Genomic DNA, 19,482 nt, shown 5'->3' with positions numbered 1-19,482 from the left:
GTTTTCTATAAGAAACATTTATAATTGGAAAAATGTTATTTAAGCCAATGAATCACCTATATTTCTTGGTCATACAAAATAATTAAAATATTTGCAATGTCCTTTTAAAGAAGAATGCTTAAACTTTATTGTGAGAAAGAAGTGCAAAACAATATGGTCTTAAATATGTAAAATTTCACATTAAAAAGACCAGAAGAATATGCATCGAGATGTTAATAGTGCTTGCCTTTAAGCAGTGCTATCGTGTGTAATATCTGCTATACTTTCAAGTTTTCTATGATTGTCATGTGTTGTTTTCATGAGAAAAAATAAACGTATGAATCATAATTATAGGACTCATACATCAAAAAGACGCTACTATCAACAGTTAAATTTCAAAATACAGAATGTCAATAGTCCCAAAAATCTGTCCTATTTTGATGGAACTTTTTTCTTCTTCTTCCCATTTAGAGAACCACAGATATGGCTTCAGAAACCAGCCAGCATTGGTGGGTGTGTAGGAGGTGGTGACAAATCATACTTCTTAGTTGTCAAACTGTTCTCACCATGGAGCAGCTCTGTGAGGGTCATATTGAAGCATGAGAATCTCAACAGCAGGACATTATTAGGATACTGGTAAAGGAGGTCGGTGGGAGAGGGTAGTAAACGGCCAAAAGAAGAAGGCAAGAGCCCATGAAAACAACGGAGGCATCAAGAGAGAAAGTTCAAGAAATCGTTAGATCTAAAATAATTGAAAGAAGAGTCTCAAAGAGATATCTGTGTACCTGTGCTCACAGCAGCATTATTCGCAGTAGCCAAAAGGCGGAGGCAGCCCAAGTGTCCACTGAAGGATGAATGAGTGAACAAAATGCGGTATACGCAGACAATGGATTGCTGCTATTCGGTCTTAAAATGAAACTCTGACACATGCTACAACACGGATGAACCCGAGGACATTATACTAAGTGAAATAAGCCAGAGAGAGAAAGGCAAATATTGTTATGAGTCCACTTTCATGAGGACTCAAAATCATAAAGTCAAAATCATGAAGACAGAAAGTAAAATTGTGCTTGCCAGGGGCTGGGGAGAAGGCGGAACGGGGAGTTAGTGTTTAATGGCTACGGAGTTTCAGTTTTGCAAGGTCAAAGCGTTCTGAAGATGGATGACGGTGATGGCTGTTCAATAATGTCAATGTACTTAATGCCACTGAACTATACACCTGAAAATGGTTAGGATAGCAAGTTTTATACTGCACGCGTTTTACCGTAATTACTGAGTATCCTGAAATGAAGAAAAGAAGCAGGTTAGGAAGGAAAGGAAGGAGGGAGGGTGGGCGGGAGGAAGGAAAGGAATCAGAAGTCCCGAAGAAGGCTTCTGATTTGGCGTGAAAGGAAGTTTAAAGGATGTTAAGGGTACAGTCATCAAAATAAAACAGAACCTTATTTCTGATGCTAGAGGAGTCTTTAAATATTATCATAGAAGTCAGCTCAGAAAAATAATCAAAACTGAAAATAAGAAGGGACATTATGTTTAACTAGAAGAGAACATATACCAGACTTCTTCGTGGTTTTTTGAGACCTTTTCATTATAGCCAGCTTGAAAAATTCCCCATGACTAGGAAAGAACCTGCAAGTCCAAGAGACATGACATTTTCTCATCAGCTAACAAGAAAACAAAAAAAACCCCAACGTAACTATGAGGGAAACTCTGGGTGTCCTAAAAATGTACTCTATCCTTATTGCACACTACTATCACAGAATTGAAGAATCCACGGGCTGGACAAAGGCCCTTAGGGAGAGAGCCTTCCCAGGCTCACTTGGTAATGCTGGACTGAAAGACAAATCCCTGGAGCATAGTTATGTTGTGTCTGTTATGCTTTATTTTTAAAATGGGCAGCTTATTAAAGAGAAGAAGCACAGTGTAACTAGAATGTTCTTTCTACAAGCCATTTGATTAGTTCTGTTCAAAAAATATTTATTGAGTACATAGTGCACACTAAATACCATATATCGGGCACTGGGTTAGGTGCTGGATGGTAAACAGAATGTCAATGTCCTTCCCTCATCAAACTAGCAATTACAACTTAAAGGAGGCATAGAGTGCTAGGTGGAGGGCCAGGCGAGGGAGGGAGCAATCGGGAGGATCGTTTTATGAACTATATAGATGTCTAACCAATGTACTGTATACTCGAAACTAATTTAAATAAATAAATTATAAATAAATAAAAGAAAAGAAAGAAAGAAAGGAAAGAAAAGAAAAAGAAAAAGAAAGAAAGGAGGCATAGAGTGCTATTGATGCACAATAAGAGGGAGCTCTAACCTGGTCAATATAGGTTGATGATGGAAACCTGTAAGAAATGACATTTTTAATAATAATAGTAGTTATTATTATCATTGTAGCAAGTTTGCTTGACTACTACTATCGGTCAGAGTTTTAGGCACTTTCCATGCACAAAATTCAATTTTCACTACGACCTTATAAAGTGGGGTTTTAAAGATGAGGAAAATGAGTCACAGAGAGGTCACAGAGCTCTGATATAGCATAGTCAGAACAGACGGCATCCTTATTCAGAATCTGCTTTGAGAGAAACCCAAACTAAGACAAGACAGGGATGGAATTTAAGGATCAGAACGTTTGGGCAAGAGATGAGCTGCTCTGAGTAGGAAGAAAGAGTGGAAGTAAATAGAGCAAGAGAACAACAGGTGCGAGAGGCTGGGACACACAAACGGGTCGACAGGTGAGTGGGGGAGAGTGGAAGGGATGGGAGGAACACAAAGCCCATGACCAGGAGCTTTGGACTGATTGATGTCTAGCTGGGATTGCATTAGTGCTGCTGTGTGGAGTGGGAAATATCTCTCTCTTCCCTTTCCCCGTGAACTCCAGTGCTTTGATGACTTGTTTACACACAGGGTGAGAACACATATTCTGCAGAGGCCCCCATTGGTTTGGGTACAGAATATGACGGAAATAGGTAAGAGTTTAAGTGGAGAACTGACATGACAAGGATGCTTTTTTAAAAGCACCACTCTGAATGCAGGCAGGAGAACGGACTGGATATGACCCCAGGGAGAGAGGTGCTGACGCAATAATTTAGGTAAAAGATGGTGGTAACCAAGAAAGGACACACTGGAGACACAGTAGATGGATTTGAGAGCTACCGATGTACAGAATTTTGGCCAGATTTGGTTTCTTTGTGGATCTGGAAGATGAAGAGAGAGAAGGGTCAGTGAGTCATGGGTTTTAAGTCTTGGGTAACTTGGATCAGTTTGGAACCTGTTGGACATGAGGTGCCAGCAAGACATCGAAGTGGAAATGTCCAGTTGGAATGTGAATACAAAGCCTGGAGCTCAGAGATAAATAGAGGGAACTTGCAAAGGGCAATGGGGAAAAAAAGCCAGAGGGGCAGGGCAGGGTCTTGGAGGCCAGAGGAGAGTGTGTCACATGCTCTCACTGCTGAGAAGTCATGGAAGATAAGAAAGAATCCAAATATATTGGATGAAGGTGGCAAAGGAAGGATAGGAAGGCAACTACCAGCTCTGGCCAGAGCAGTATCGATTGGGTCACAGGTGTAAAGCCAGATTAGAGTAGCAGGAGGAGGGGGCAGGAGTGAGGAGATGGAGGTAGCAAATACAGAGACTTTTTCCAAGGCGGATGGCCCCGACGAGAAGTGAGTGGAGAAGTAACCTAAAGGCAAGGCAATGCTGCAGGCCTGAGATTTCTTTTTTTAATCGATAAGACTTGAACAGATTTAACACAGGGAAATGTCAGTGGTTAATGGAAAGTAAAAGATCAGAGATAGAAAGGTGAGGGGCTGGGGATGGGGTCGGGAACCCTGGACATGAGGCTGAAACAGGAAGGGAGGGAAACAAGGCTGGTATGGATGAAGCGCACTGGCTTAGGGCAAGAACCTGAGCAAGTTCACCCTTCGGCATCATCTGTTTTCTCTGCGACATGGGAGGGGCGGGCCAGCTCCGGAGAATACAAAGTGGGGTGGAAGAGTGAGAGCGAGTAACGTGTGCAAGAGCTGCTGGGAGATGAGAGGGGACTCGGATGGCGAGGAAAAGCCACCACAGAGTAGGAAGTCATCTTGTCGAATGTATTTCTCCCTTATGTCAAATCAAGAGGGCCACATGCCAGCACTCTGTGCATCTATGGCATTTACAAAACACTGAGGACACGAATAAAAACAATTATTGAGCAGACCGTTCAATACAGTACGATCAGGTAAGTCAGCTGTAATAATATCAATTTCCCTTAACCGCGTATGTACAACAAAGATAAATGTTTCATATAAACTACGATGGCCATTTTATGACAATGTGTAGAAAGCTCACACCTCTTTCTATAGTCAGATCTGGTTTTTGTGTGTAACCAGAACGGCATATTTCAACTGGAATTAAATCATTAATCGCGCATTGACAGCCTCCACGTTTGGTCTGAGCTGGATTCTGCTTCCGGGTATCGTTAACACCGCTAGATGCGCACGCAGGATGCAGTGAGGCTCAGACGCTTCCTTCCTTCCAAAGCCATGTGGGGACACACCCTTGGGGAAGAAGGCCTGTCACAGCCACTTCTCCCAAACTCAGCTCTAGCGCCCGCTCTGGCCAGGAAACTGCTAGAGAAAGCAGAAACAGGGGCCATGCGCAAAGCACAAATGAACAAGTACAAACACAGGCGAGGAAGATGGTATTTCAAGTGAGTGGATATTGTGTTTCCCTTTAGGTAACTGGGTAAAGTGGGAAGAGAAGATGTAAGCTTAAAGACTATTTTTCTTTTAAAGTCTTTTATAGCAATTCTAGTGGTTAACAGGAAGTACCTCACGTATTTTCAGGGTACCCGTCTCCCAAGGAGCACGCAAACAAACAAACCAAACCAAACCAAACAAAACGCTTTAAAGCTACGTCCTTTTGAGAGACAGTGGGAATTAATGGTGACACCTCACCAATTCAGCCAACTGAGGAGTCTATTTTGAATAGTGAGATATCTGAATCACATGATAGTGTAATATACTTTTACTTTTCCGTTTCTCCTTTTCAAAAAATTTTCCCATTTTTGTGTTTTTATTATAAAAGTAATATAATAATCACTGCTGCCCAACAGCTACATAATATTCACTATGGCTCAGGCACAGCTCTAAGCTTTTTTGTTCCCTTTGAATGAGACAGGCACTCCTATTCTCCCGATTTTAGAGAGAAGCACAAAGGAGCCGATTGCTTTGCCTGTGGGGACAGGTGGAGCTGGTACCTTAACCTAGGTAGCGAAGTGTCAGAGTTTCACACTCAACCACTTCACTGCAGTGCCAAGCCATGAAAACACAAATTCTAAAATTCTAAAATTGAGGATGTCAAAGAGATAATCACTTCATTCTACCCCTCGAAGAGAATAATTTTGGTGTCTGTCCTATTCTATTCATCCTTCACTTTTAAAATTAAAAAATGATCTTAAAAAAAATTTTTTTCTATATCCAAGTGAAAACATAAATGAAACTATTCACAAAAACTTTTCCAACTAGAGATTCCACTTGTAGACAAGACTTGTTTAAAGTCAGAAAATCTGTTTTTGCAAACAATATGCACAAGTTATTAAAATAACTTTTTGCTGACAAACTTCTTTACATTATGAAATTTTTCCTACTTAACATTTTTTGGCTGACCCACACTTAATGGGCTCCAAATCGGTCGTTTTGAATCCATGCATAGCCAAGTTTTCAAATAAGAAAACTGAAGTTCAAATACTTAATTCTCTCTGAAGTTGCCTGAAGGCTCAGGCTAGATCTCAGAGATCAGATGAGAACATGACATTTAATGCAGGAATGTCGGAACTTCTAGATACCTTGGCCAGGTTAGCTCTATAAAACAAGCAAAAAATGGCCCCCATATAGTTTCTGTCAGTGATCTTTGATGCCAATGTCCCATGATATACAAGTTCAAGATTGCTAGTCACTTGAGGCTTATTAAGATTGATCAATGTGAACTGTTACTTCCTACACTTAAGTGCATGCCACATGTGATCTATACGCACATTCTTTAGGTTCCTTTGAAATAGACCGATGTGTGTATGGACAACCGATTTTCAACAAAGGTGCCAAAGCAATCCAATAAGAAAAGTCTTTTCAACAAATCATGCTGGAACAACTGGGAAAATATAGGTAAAAACGTGAACTTTGACCTCTTACCCAATATACAAAAATTAATTTGAGATGATCATAGACCAAAGCATAAAAGTTAAAACTATAAGGCTTCTAAAAGAAAACACAGAAGAATATCTTCATGACCTTAGAAAGGCAGATTACTTAGGAAACAAAAAAGTACTGATAATAACTGGGAAATTTGATTAAAGATACTTCAAAATTAAAACCTTTTGCTCATCAAAAGACATTTTTAAGAAAATAAAAGGCAAGCTACAGACTGAGAGAATATATTTGCATTACGAATTTCTGGCAAAAGAATTTTATCATATATACACACGCACACACCAATCAATAATAAGACAAACCATTCAACTTAAAAATGGCCAAAAGAAAAATTGAAAATGAATAAAAGATTGAACAGAAACTTCAAAATGGAAAACATACAAATGGCCAATAAAAGAATACATTAAGTCATCAAGGACATGTAAATTAAAAATCACGATGAGAGACCATTTCCTATCTGGCAGAATGGCTAACATCGGAAAAACCAACAGCATACACGTGAGAAGGAAGTGGGGCACCTGGAACGCTCATCCAATGCTGGCTGGAGTGTAAAATGGTACAATCATTTTGGAAAACTTCTTGGTAGTTTATTATAAAGAAAAACACACACCTATTTGGTAGTTTATTAGAAAGACAGGCAAACACACACCTATTTTGGCCCAGCAATTAAGCCTAAATTGCAAAAGGAATGAATATGAGAGAACTCGTTCACAGCAGCTTAATATTCATAATAGCCAAAAAACGTGAAAGCAATCCAAATGTCAATAGGAAAATGGATTGACAAATTGGGTCTATTCATGTTAACGGAATACTACCCACTAATAAAGGAAGAATAAATGACCAATACATGTAACATTAAACTGTTGTGTGAAAGAAACCAGATACAAAAGAGTACTTATTCTATGATTCCATGTATATGAAGTTCAAGAACAGAAAAGAACATTTCATAGTGATAGTAATCCGAAAGTGTTTGCCAGAGCGGGTGGAGGTTGATTGGAGGGGGATGTCAGAAAACCTGAATGACGGAAAATGTTCTGTATGCTAACTGAAGTTTGGTTATTTAAATATATTTAACATTGGTGCATTTGACTGCATGTAAATTTTATATCAATTAAAAAGGAGGGCTAGTAGGGCTCTCTAACTGTCTTGACATCTTCAGGTTCTCCTGAAGAATGTGATTTGATCTGCACTCTTTGACCCGATCAGATGGAACAGTATCTGAACTACTTTCAGTCTGACAGCTATCATGGCTGTCTCATTTCTTTGGGACCATCCATGTAAGGTATTTCCTCCAGAGGAAAAGAATGAACTTGCTGGTTTTCCTCACATCCAACAGTAAGAGTCAACCAATAATTCCAGGTGCCAGAACCCGTGTAAGAGTGTTCTGAATTCTTGTAGTCACAGAGTATCCTTTTTAGGCCCATCATTTTCCAGGAGACAACAGACAACCTACACTAAACACATTCCTTACCTACAGCAAGCTATGGAGGTGGGGTAGATGGGAGAAAGTGACAAAGTGGATTTGGGAAGAAGGACACCTGGGACAGACTGAAGACATTCATTCTGGCCAATACCACTAAACACATTCCTTACCTACAGCAAGCTATGGAGGCGGGGTAGATGGGAGAAAGTGGATTTGGGAAGAAGGACACCTGGGGCAGACTGAAGACATTCATTCTGGCCAATACCGGAAATAAAACTGCAAATATGTTCTGGTTGCCTGGGAGCTAACAGCGCCTTGGAGCTCAGGACATTTCAGTCCTCTCCACATCTACCTCGAGGGGCGTGGCCTCGGAGGGCCTGCTCTTTGATCTAAAACTACAGGACACAGAGGTCAGAGGCTCTTTACTAACTTTAATTGCCTCTAAGCCACTACACGAAGAATAATTAATACTCAACAGTACTACTCTGCAAATTATAGAGACAGATTTGGGGCTCCTAGTATTATACTAGAGATCAGAATAGGCCTAAGAAGATTCTGCTTTAGGTTCGATCATATTGGGGCAACTGACTTTAACTGTGGGAGAACTGTGGGGAAGATCTCCAGTGATTTTTCACAGAGAAAGTTATTTTTTCTAAGTAAAATGGGGAAACAATAAGATTTGAAATGTTGATTCAGAGTTTCTTTTGAGACACAAATGGATACCACTTGTGTCAAGGAAGTTAAAGAACTAATTAGTTAACATCTAAGATTTGCCATCTTCATAGGATCTACTATACATTTTCAGGAACTACACAACAAATATGAGAAAGGAATGATTGATAAAAATTTGGAGGGTTTTTTTTTTTTTTTAACAAACGAATGAGAAGGGAGAATATAAGATGCTTCTTACAAGAAAGGGAAGAAGTATAAGTATGAGGGTCTGTTTCCTAAGGAATAGAAGTTATAGAAATGAAGGAACAGGGGTTTCTTTCAGAAACTCCTATGCCAAAGGGCAGAGAAGAAATTAAATAGTAAGCACATCCACATTTACATTTGTATTAAAGATCGGGAACAACTACCAGTACTTTTATAGATTTTTTTTTTAATGACTAAGTTGGATGTTTTACAAGATGCATCTTTTCTTCTAGCAACAAAGCTGGAAGAGCATCTCGGTGGGGCTTCGTGACAAATGACTACAGCCTCTGTAGCGGCAAGAGCATATCTTTGTATAACAACGTCAGCTCATTGTTTCTTCCCAGCCAAGTTATTTTGAGGGTTCATTTTCCCAAATCCCAATACCCACTGTGCCCTCATCTAATCTTTCCCTGGCTAAATGGCTGGCCAAAGGCATTTCTGACTCAATTCTTCAGATACACTTCTGACAAATCAGCAAATGAAAGGACTTCCCATTTGTTATGGACTGAAAGTTTGTGCCCGCCCCCCCTCCCCAAGTTTATATGTTGAAATTCTACTCCTTAATGTGATGGAATTAGGAGGTGGGGCCTTTGGGAGGTGATTAGGTCATGAGGGTGGAGCCCTCATGAATGGGATTATTAGTGCCCTTCTAAAAGGGACCCCAGAGAGCTCCCTTGTCCCTTCTGCCATGTGGGGACACAGCAAGAAGATGGCTATCTAGGAACCAGCCCCAAGAACTATGAGGAAGAAAATCTGTTGTTTACAAGCCACCATTTGATGTCATTGAATGTGAAAGATCCCATTACAGTTATAAAAAAAGTATATACACCCACTGCGGTAAAAAAAAATTATCAAGGGCCTGAGAGATTTCGACGAATGTCTAGAAGCCAGTAAATGATGAATAAGTACTGACTGCTGAAGCTGAGCAGAGGCGGCTCACAGCCCAAAAGTTTCTCTGAGAAGGTTGGTGCTGAGAAGGGAGATAACTGACTTACCCAGTAAAACTCCGAAGACGCTCTAGATTCAGAAAAAGCAAGTACAATACAGGGCAGAAATGCGAAGGAGGGTAGAAAGGAGAAGATTAACGGAAAAGTCTGAGTGTCAACAATTGTTCCTTCCAAGACGAATTCCTGTCTTTATAAAAAACAACAAATGATATAGGCCCTCAGGCAAAAACTAAAAATCTTTAAAGGGAGAAGTTTCTCTAAAATTTTTTTTAAATGCCTGGTGAAGAATAAACAACTAGTGTGGTTCTGAGAACCCCAAAGCCAAGCCCTCTTGACTCTGACACTCAGCGGCTCCCCCCACAAAAGGACCGGCTCAGCATCACTGGAGGAAAGCCTGCCAGGGGCAAGGCACACCCACACGTACAGAGCCTCGGTCGGCCTTAACGCCACCTCCTCTGTATGTGAATGAACAATCGCGGATAAGCTTACATTTAAAGAAAACCTGTAACATGAATGGGGGAAACCAGGATAAACAACGAAAAGACTCTGGAAGAAACAGAAAATTCAAGGGAGCAAAGATATTCTATAAAGAACTCAAAAACAACTTTTCTTACTGTCCCTAGAAATATCTGAGAAGCAATAATTACCTCCACATAAAGACAATAACAATAACCCTGCAAGAAATAACAACCCAAGAAAAATGTTTACAGAATTATAAAATGTGAGCTTCAAACAGGTCCAGAGCGCTATCTGCAAGTGCCTGGGTACACGAACCTCACAGCTGTGATTCTGACAATTTAATTCTACGGCACAGACAGTACCTCACCTAACATGTGCTATACTTAGAGCACAGCCAGAAGTTTGAAATGGCACGTGCAGGACATGTTCATGGTAATAAGACGACCATGACACAATGTCCCATTGTTCAAGGGAACCCGAGTCTGTTTTAATTCCCCTGCAAGCTTACAGGACAGCCTGTAAGCTTCCCTCAATACCTGTCTGTCCCTTCCTACAGGAAGGGAGAAACCAAAGCTCGTGTTTTTAGGGTGACATAATGAAGACTCTTGGGAAGTATTAATAAGGAAGAACTTGTTTAATGTGAAGACTTCAAGATATTAAAACATATTGATGAGATGCATGTGAAATCTTCCCTGGAGAACTTCACAAAGAAGATAAACATCCCTCCCACCTGGGTGACCTGCATACCGTCTTTCCTGAAAATAGAGGGCTATTGTCCCATTGGTTCAAAACCTACTAGTCCCAAAGCCATCTTTTTATAACCAAAAATTCTGTAATGCTCTATTTACGATTCTGAAATAAAATTCATTGATAGCGATTAACTAGTAAACATATAATTTAAAAAATATCTATATCCTAAATGTAATACAGAAGAGAAACTAAAAGAAAAGCAATTTGTAATAAAAATAGTACATATTTCAATACGTAAAAAACTTTCAAGTCCAATGAACTAAGAACGAGTCCAATTAACAATGAAATAGATGCTTAAAGAATTAGTTTGAACTCTAAGAGGGCAAAGCAGAAGCCTTCTATATTAAAAGTACAGGAAAACGAAAGAGGAGAGGTACAAGAGGACAACAGAATGAAAATGAGTATATTCCGTGTATGTTAAAAGTATGCAAATGTTATCTCGTGTTTTTATGTAAAGTGGAGTTAGCAGTAGGCTTGAATAATTATAAACTAAGTTCTCACTGCATGGATATCCAACAAGACAGTTGATAGTCATGTGGGATACAGGGCAATTCTTTCTATCTTTTCCACTGTGGGATATCTAACATCTATGACTCCCCCCACAAACCACATTAAATACCCTTCCTTGTAGAACCAAACACCCTCCCCAATTTCTACTATGTCCGCTAGGGGGCGGTACTGTTTCCATGAGAACTCCTGGCCGGCTGACCTATGGGCAAGTTTTCCTTCTAGCCTTCAGCCTATCACACTGGGAATCAAATCCTAAAGGACAAATCAGCAACATATCTAAGAAACATATTAGTTTAATATGGAAAATTACATTGAAGAAGTTAGTTTGGGCTTATACCATTAACTATAGCCATAGTCCACATTATTTCCTCTTTTTGAATTCAAGACAGTGGGTTACTCCATACAGAATACGGACTGAAAAGCTGTATCTCTGCGACACCTATTTAGCACACAGAATACGGACTGAAAAGCTGTATCTCTGCGACACTTATTTAGGTAGCACGAAGTGATCCCGATTTTAGAATTTTCAACATTGAAATCTGGTTAATTAATGATAAAAAAAAAGGGAGTTTTTCATAGGACTCTACAACTTTCATTTCCTCAAAACAAGAATTAATGCATTCTTTCACATGTGGTCATTACAGGAAGAAGGGGGGAGCCATTTACTGTAAATGTCTTTCTGATGCAATTCTACCACCTCTTTCAAAGAGAGAATTCATCCAAGAGCCTTAGTCACTTCTTCGAGAAAAATGCCACTGTACTGAATATACACAGACTAAACCACATGCCTGAGGAGAAGCAGAGCTGATCCCACCAGCAGAAAACAGATGGAGAGGGTGGCAGAGGAGGGGATCTCATGTCAGAACAGATTAAGCAACATGGCTCAAATTTTGGCCTCTGATACAGAGAAAAGTCTGACATATGTAACATCGTTTCGTAAGTCAAATGCAAACATCCATTTCCCCTCAGCCCAACTTTTAAAGTATACTTCCTAAAAATGTAAGATTTTAGTTCTAAACCAGGAACTTATGCGTAATTAGTCTCTTAGCAACTATAGTTATTGCATTTTTTAAATTTCGTGCACAGCAAGAAAAACGGAATGCTACATTTAATATTTGAAAACGAAAGTACATTTCGAAGAGGGTGAATTTCACAACAAAACGGTGACGTACTGGATAACAGTATAAAACAATTCAGAGGGAAAAACTTATGACAGACAGTTCTGAGCTCTTCTTAAAGAGAGAATTAATTTTTCTAAAATCTCAAACCTACCTGACGGGGCAAAAGGAATGATTTCTCCAATTTATCCTTACCTGAATTACTATTAATTCTTCTAACAGCCAGATGCACCTCCTTGTTTCTGTGGAAAGCCCAAAGCCCAGGAGTCACCCAAGACTCGGGGCTGGTTGCTGCTGGAGCCTAAAATCCCCTCGATGAATGAAACTGCACGTCGTAATATACACATTCCGAGCCAGCTATTGGCTAAGTGAAGGCAACGCGTGTGGAAGTCTGATTTGCCACTTTGGGGGCATGCCTCTTATATCCCATCTGAGAAAAGACGAAACACTCCACTCTTGACTGAGTCAAATCTAGAAAAGGTTCGTTTTTCTGTCGCATTCTCCCTAACACTACGGAAACCACGAGAACCACAGTTAAGATCTGACTCCTTCACCAGGCAATGTCAATGAAAAAAAGAATTAGTATGTCGACACTGGAAATTTACAAATGACTCTCACACTACTGACAAAGTTTTTTGTGTTCTGTGACTGCCTAAGAGTTATACATCAGTATAGGCATAGTACACATATTTTTTTTTTCAGCCAAGAATTTTAAGCTGTGGTTTGGGGGCCCAGAATTACCACGGAGTGGTAAAAATTCTCAAAAGAATCTAATCTTTGTCCTACACTGATGATGAACCGAGAAAGTAAAACCAAGCTTGATGGAGCAATGGTGTGACTGCTCTTTCTACAATTAAGACTTTTTCAACGTGTAGACAATGTGCATTAGAATGATCTAAGATTGAACTCAGAATCTCTGGATCGGCGCCCAGGAATCGGCATGTTAACTAGCATGCTAGGTCATTCTACATACCTTTAAAATTTGAGGACTACTTTTCCTGCCAATGGAGCTTAACTGCTGATCATAGCTGTTGCCACTTTCCTTTATTAAATTACTTTGTTTTTGGTTACTGCTGAAACCAGAAGCAATAAGAACACTAACACTGTTTCAGGACAATTTGCGGCTTTCACTCCAGGAAAAGGAGAACCGGTCTAGGTTTGCCTGACCTCCCCTCCACATCCACCTCTATCACCCCAGTAAGAGAGAAAAAAGTGCTCAAGCTGCAGAACCTGAGAAATGCAGTACCTGAGGTTGACCAGGAACATTATCATTAAAAGATGCTACCACAGGAAAACAAAACAAAAAAAAAACCCATGCTAAACACACGAGAAAGAAAACGAGGGAGAGAGGACGCTAATGTTTACTGACTGCTTACTATGTCCCACATCAAGAATTTTATATACATCTTTCGTTGCCAAAAAAAGTCCCACCAAAAAATAAGTTCTTCGGAAGCGTATGAACACGCAAACTCGGGAGTCTACACCTAACGGCGGGGACACTGCACTGCCTTTCTGTGCCCGTCTCCGTCACCGTTCTCCTAGAACCACAAAAGATTTTCTGAGGAAACCGAGTATCTCTGCCGGATGCATATTCACCATGATATCATCCTCCCATACTTCTTGCTCTTGGTTCCTTCTTTATGCAACCTGTGGACTTACTTTCATCAAATTCTGAATCATTTGCCAGCATCTATTTTCCATTTAAAAAAATTTACTTCAGTCCACAGTGCCGGGATGGGGGAGACCCCCATTATTTTACTGTAAATAGGAAGTTATTTGAACATTGCCTAATGATGTTTTTATGTTTTACTTTAGTAAAATGGGTATCACTTTTTCCTGTGATATGCATAAAGTTTCCAAGGAAACTTTCTGGATAAGAGAAGCCCAACCTAGAAAACAGCGTTATTTATGAACAAGTCCTTCCAAACGGTCCCCTCTGTGTCTCAGGACGACTATCCGCTTTGACACCCTCACACAGACAGGACTATAAGGGAGCTGACTTTACACCTTTAACTTTTTACTGTGAGCCGATCTAGTGTATCTTGTGTTGCAAGTATCTTGTATAACAGGTAAAATATGGATATGTCGGGGCAGTAGTTCTCAAACTATATAGTAGCAGTGGGATCCTTTATTATTCCCCCAAGTGAAATCTTAGGTGAAAGCCCAATACACACGCTAGATGAAAGCAGAGCATCCTGGTTGATGTGGCAAACTACAGGATGCACAGCCCCCCTTATCTGGGCCTGCTTACTCATCTCGCCCCCCAGCATGGCTGCTGAGGCAACACTGCGAGAATCCGCGGGCTCTATTTTATCTCGTCTCAGACCCCGATGATTTTTAAAAAATTGTACTTTACGATTTTATCCTATGTACAGCTTTTTGTCTCAAAGTTGGGCAGATGCTAAATTTTGAAAAAGCCACGTCAAATCATATTTCGAATACTGCTTACTACATTAAGCTTAGGAACTCTGTTCCATGTTTGATTTGTGTAGACCCTAACATAAAAATTATAACCTCTATTTTATAATCTCTATTTTTCTCTCTTTGGCAATAATACCTTTAGAAATTCTGCAGGTTCAAGGTCACTTGATAAAAACAAAGTTTTATCATGAAAATGCATTTCATTTATTTATTTAGTTAGTTAGGTGAGACAACCCTTGGTTGACTTCACAGATTGCAAAGACCTTGTCAGTTTACAATCCCTTATTTTTTTATTTTTTACACCTACAGCATCTGGTCTTCCTAGGTGGTCTCCCATCCAAGAACTAATCAGGCCCGACCCTGCTCAGCTTCCGAGATCAGATGGGATCGGACTTGTTCAGGGTGGCATGGCCGTAAACAAGATAATGCATTTTAAATGAATCCTTTTTATCGTCATCATGACATATAAGACCTCTCACCACGATTTCACTTTTGTCGGTGGCCATTCGCTTACTATATACGGTACAATAAGTTTCAGACTATATACTAAATAAACTCAAGCCGATAAAAAAGATAGTACCCCGAGATTCAAAATGAGGAATGAATTTAAAGGTAATCATTACTAAAAAAAAAAAAAGGGGGGGATAATACCAGGTCAGCACAGAGAACAGAGATTGAAATGACTTCATGAAGACCAATACTTCTAAAACTCTGCTTCAAATTCTGCTAAGAGGAAAATGGAATAGCCTTTCCTTTTAAACATTTTCTAACTATTATTTCCCAGTCTTGGAAAAAAGGTAACGTGTCCTGCTGGGCAAAGCCGTCACATTTCAAGGTACAGTGAGAAAACGGCCTGCGTGAAGGAGCTTTCCTGAGTCACCCAGGACCACCGACCGAAGCAGGGAACGGCCCCAAAGTTTCGTAACCCACTGTCCCTCAGAATGAAGTGTTCGAAAAGCAGCAAACTTTGTGTCCAAGAGAGTGCCATAAACACCCACACACATAGCATGGAAAAAGCGGTGTCATTTCAAAATCCATGCTTAACCATGTTCTTAGTTTCGGAATACTCTGAATTCTATGATTTCCACTTAAAAATTACTATTGAATAAAATTGAAGGAGCACTCCAGTTGCACTTAGATGATTTTTAAATAGTCAACCTCTTTCCAGGAACGAAGCATGGTTAAGAGAAATAATGTCATGCAGTCGCCCTCAAACACCTGGCACGTTCCCAAAGTCTGTCTATGTTCGTGGTTTAGGACTGGAGCTACTTCTCCCTTGGGAATGATGCTGTTAATGACGGAATCCAGGTCATTCCACAAAAACTTACTTCACGCACAATGTACCTGTAATACTATGTATCTGAAATAACATGTCTTTTATAACTGTGTCGCAATACTGGTAATTATGTAAGAAATAAAATAAATGACCTACGAATAATTCTTATTTTTCTGTATGTAGAGCGTGTGAGAAGGTTTAATCAGAAGAGGATGAACCAGACTGACTCTTAAGAGATTTGAAAGTTGATGACACTGGTTATTATGCCTTATTTTACCTCCAAATATACTTGTGTTCTCTTCTCTTGATGATTATATCCCTAACTCTTGAGTTTACCGGCTATGACTAGGGCCACTGGGGGGCTCTCCAGAATTGAACAAAGAGGGAAGAAAGAAAAATAAGCTAAGAGAGAGAGAAATTTAGACGAAATAGGATGCAGAAGAATGTATGAAATTAACAGAGACTATCATCTGAAAAGGGAGCAGGAAAAGAAGATGGGGCAATACTTCGAGTTCCAAATTAGACAGAAACGGTGTTGGATCAGACGCACTGACCGCCTGAGCCCGGGCAGCGTGGCTGCTGGGGCAGCAGAGGCGCTGGGAGGCTGACCGAGGTGATGTGCAATGGTCATGTGCATGACAGAATGTGTGCAAAGCAAGGGTTTATCATCTGGGAAGGCCTTGTGTGGACCACATTGTAAGAATCTGGTGGTCATTCAAAGAAGAAGTTATTTGCTCTGGCTGTTGACTCAGCTGACGAGAATAGAGAGTCAGGGTTCAGCGTGGGGTAATGGGTGGCGTGTGTTCAGCCTCCGGTCACAGAGCATGAACAGTTCTAAGCAGTAAGCTCCCGAACAAACGGCACTGGCCAAAGTAGGGACAAACCAACGCATACAGACAGCTCAGGATAAAGCAACAGCTCTCCAGAGCTCTGTTCTAACAATAGATCACTTTCTGCATGACATTCTTAACTCCTTATTAAACTGGGGAGCAGTGGGGTGCAGGAGGAATTAGGTATCATGATCTGAAAAACCTGTTACTATGATCATACTTAACCTTAAAACGTTTACTGAAAATTATTATTAAACCCTATGTTATAGTGATAGGAGTTTTATACATTTTTAATGTTCCAATGAACATGAAGGGCAGTGATCGTTAAAGGCCTTTTAAATGACAACACAAACTGTGGCCTTACTAAACAGATTGGTGACATTTAAGTGTGTGTGTGTGTGTGTGTGTGTGTGTTTAAAGCTGGTGAATTCCAGTTCCGCTATCTAAGGAAGTTAGCAAAGAGAATGGAAAGGAAGGGAATATTGTTTATAATCCAAGGCATCTTCCTTTTCTTTTGGACGAGAGTTAAAGTGCTCTATTGCAGTATTTTTCAAACTATAGAGTCATCCATGAGTGGATTTAATGCACTGCAAGCAGCATTTTTACAAAACTAAAACAGAATGGAACAGAAAAATAGGAGTTCATCATACTTGGTGTAACTATTGTTTCATAAAATTGTTGCATTTATGCGTGTGTGTTGCATGTACTTTTTCAGGATGTAAAACATAACTCTTTCTGTAAGGAAAATTGTTTATTAGGAAAGAAGATTCAAGATCATGCTTGAAGTGAGGTGGGAAGATCGCACGTGGATTTGATTTAGTCAGTGCTCTGCCAACACGACCTTATCTTGGAAACTAACCCATAAAGATGCATTAACATAACTAATCGACAATTCTAAAGACACCGTGCAAGTCGTTATTCACTCATTCACCCAGGTTAGTGTCTATTCTCCCTACAAGGGAATTATAGAGAAAGGATGAAATTTTTAAAAAATTAAATAAGGTCATATATTATAATAATAACTAAGACATAGAGTTGCATATAGTGTGCCTGATAGTGTTCTAAGCCCTTTACATGTCATTAACTCATTTGATCCTCTCAATAACCCCATAAAGGTAACTACTAATATTACCTGTTTTACAAATGAAGAATCTAACAAATTAAGTAAGTGGTTTAAGAGGCAGAGTCAGTATCTGAACCCAGGGAGTCTAAATCCAGAGCCTTCCTTCTTATTGCATAGTATCCTTAACGGTTAACACCACCATCACCCATAACTGAGAGTAAGGCCGTGATGCTGGAGAGAAAGGAGGAAATACACGCCTGGCAACTGGAACTCGAAAGGCAAACTGATGCTGTTCACACCACGAGGCTCTGCTGCCTATCCTCACGTTTCCTGCTCTTAAATGACAAGCCGCAGTCTGCACCAGAGACAGGTAGCCTCCCTCGTACTCTGATACCCAGGCACGTTCTGAACACGCTTCTCAGCAAATCGGTTCAAACTTCATCTCCTTCTTCCCTCCCCGGAAAACGTGTAGATATTCAGAGAACAGATAATGCAACTGAGTGAGTCCCTGCTTTTCTGTAATAAATCTAACTCTTATTTACTTAGTGTGTTATGTTATGTTATGTCATGTTACGTTACGTTACGTTACATTATTTATTTATTTATTCTGTGTAATAGGCGAATGGGCAGAGATGATGTGGAATTACATACAATGGAATATTACTGAGCAATAAATGAAATCCTGCCATTTGCAACAACATGAGTGGGCCTAGAGGGTATTATGCCAAGCGAAGTAAGTCAGAGAAAGACAAATAGCACAGGATTTCATTTATACGTAAAATCTGAAAAAAAAAAAAAGACAAATGAATAAACAAAACAAAGCAGAAGCATACCCATAGGTATAGAGAATAAGCTGATGGCCGCCAAAGGGGAATTTATAAACAAACAAACGTACATACATACATATATTAAAAAGAATTCATTCTCAGGTGCTGGTACTTACAACTTTTATATCAGCCAATCATTTCTGACACATCTTCCATCTTATCTCCACAAACCCGACTCCTGTAGCCATAGTGATGCCTGCCAGCCTGGGTGACACACAGATTGTAGTGGGACCTCTTTCTTTGCAACCACTTGCGTTACTGTCCTAATTGGTTTCAAATAGGATCCAAAGAAATTGCAGGTATCATATATAATGTTACAAGTGTACCATCGTGTTTCAGAAAAACGTAAATGAACTATGCGCCACAGATGTCTTTTCCTGCAATCTGCCCACCCTTGTTCTTCAGGTTATTTGGTTAAGCCTTACAGACAGGGCTTGTATGAATAGTAAAATAAGTTTACTTAACACTATTCTTGGTAGGATGGTTACTTTTCCTAGCTACCAGGCCTATGAGTAATGAAATGACACAATGCTGTTTAAATGCTTAGTGAGCACTGTGTGCTTCTATATATATTAAGGAGAAAGAAGTACTATTCCTCCTCTTATAGAACGTGAATTTAAATGGCCAGTGCAAATGAATCCTGGAACGAAAGGGAAGCAATATGTAGGTCTTAGTCTGACCACTATAACTTGGCCATATAATTTGAAACTTTTCAAATGAAATCACCTAAGGGCCAAACATAGTATCTTTCAAACTCAAATATATATATAT

The 19,482-nt window shown here is 39.8% G+C and overlaps 2 long non-coding RNA genes and 1 pseudogene across 2 annotated transcripts in view; all 3 read right to left on the bottom strand.

Moving 5' to 3' along the window:
- The window catches only part of LOC107195581, an 88,807-nt gene extending 74,847 nt beyond the window's left edge, over positions 1 to 13,960 (bottom strand). The window contains exon 1 of the long non-coding RNA XR_001516771.2: positions 12,490 to 13,960. This is a non-coding gene — a long non-coding RNA (uncharacterized LOC107195581). The remainder of the gene's footprint in view (positions 1 to 12,489) is intronic.
- LOC112478686 lies at positions 11,465 to 12,483 on the bottom strand. The gene is made up of 2 exons (XR_003045920.1): positions 11,664 to 12,483; positions 11,465 to 11,615 (listed from the first exon to the last, which is right to left on the bottom strand). It is a non-coding gene; the product is annotated as an uncharacterized LOC112478686 (long non-coding RNA).
- A 1,055-nt stretch (positions 13,961 to 15,015) lies between the features above and the next one.
- Positions 15,016 to 15,134, bottom strand: LOC112478747 (annotated as a pseudogene).
- Positions 15,135 to 19,482: the final 4,348 nt, after the last annotated feature.

The sequence above is a fragment of the Pteropus alecto genome, unplaced genomic scaffold (assembly GCF_000325575.1).
Source record: "Pteropus alecto unplaced genomic scaffold, ASM32557v1 scaffold22, whole genome shotgun sequence".
Classification (NCBI taxonomy): domain Eukaryota; kingdom Metazoa; phylum Chordata; class Mammalia; order Chiroptera; family Pteropodidae; genus Pteropus; species Pteropus alecto.
This window is presented reverse-complemented; position numbering and strand designations above follow the sequence as displayed.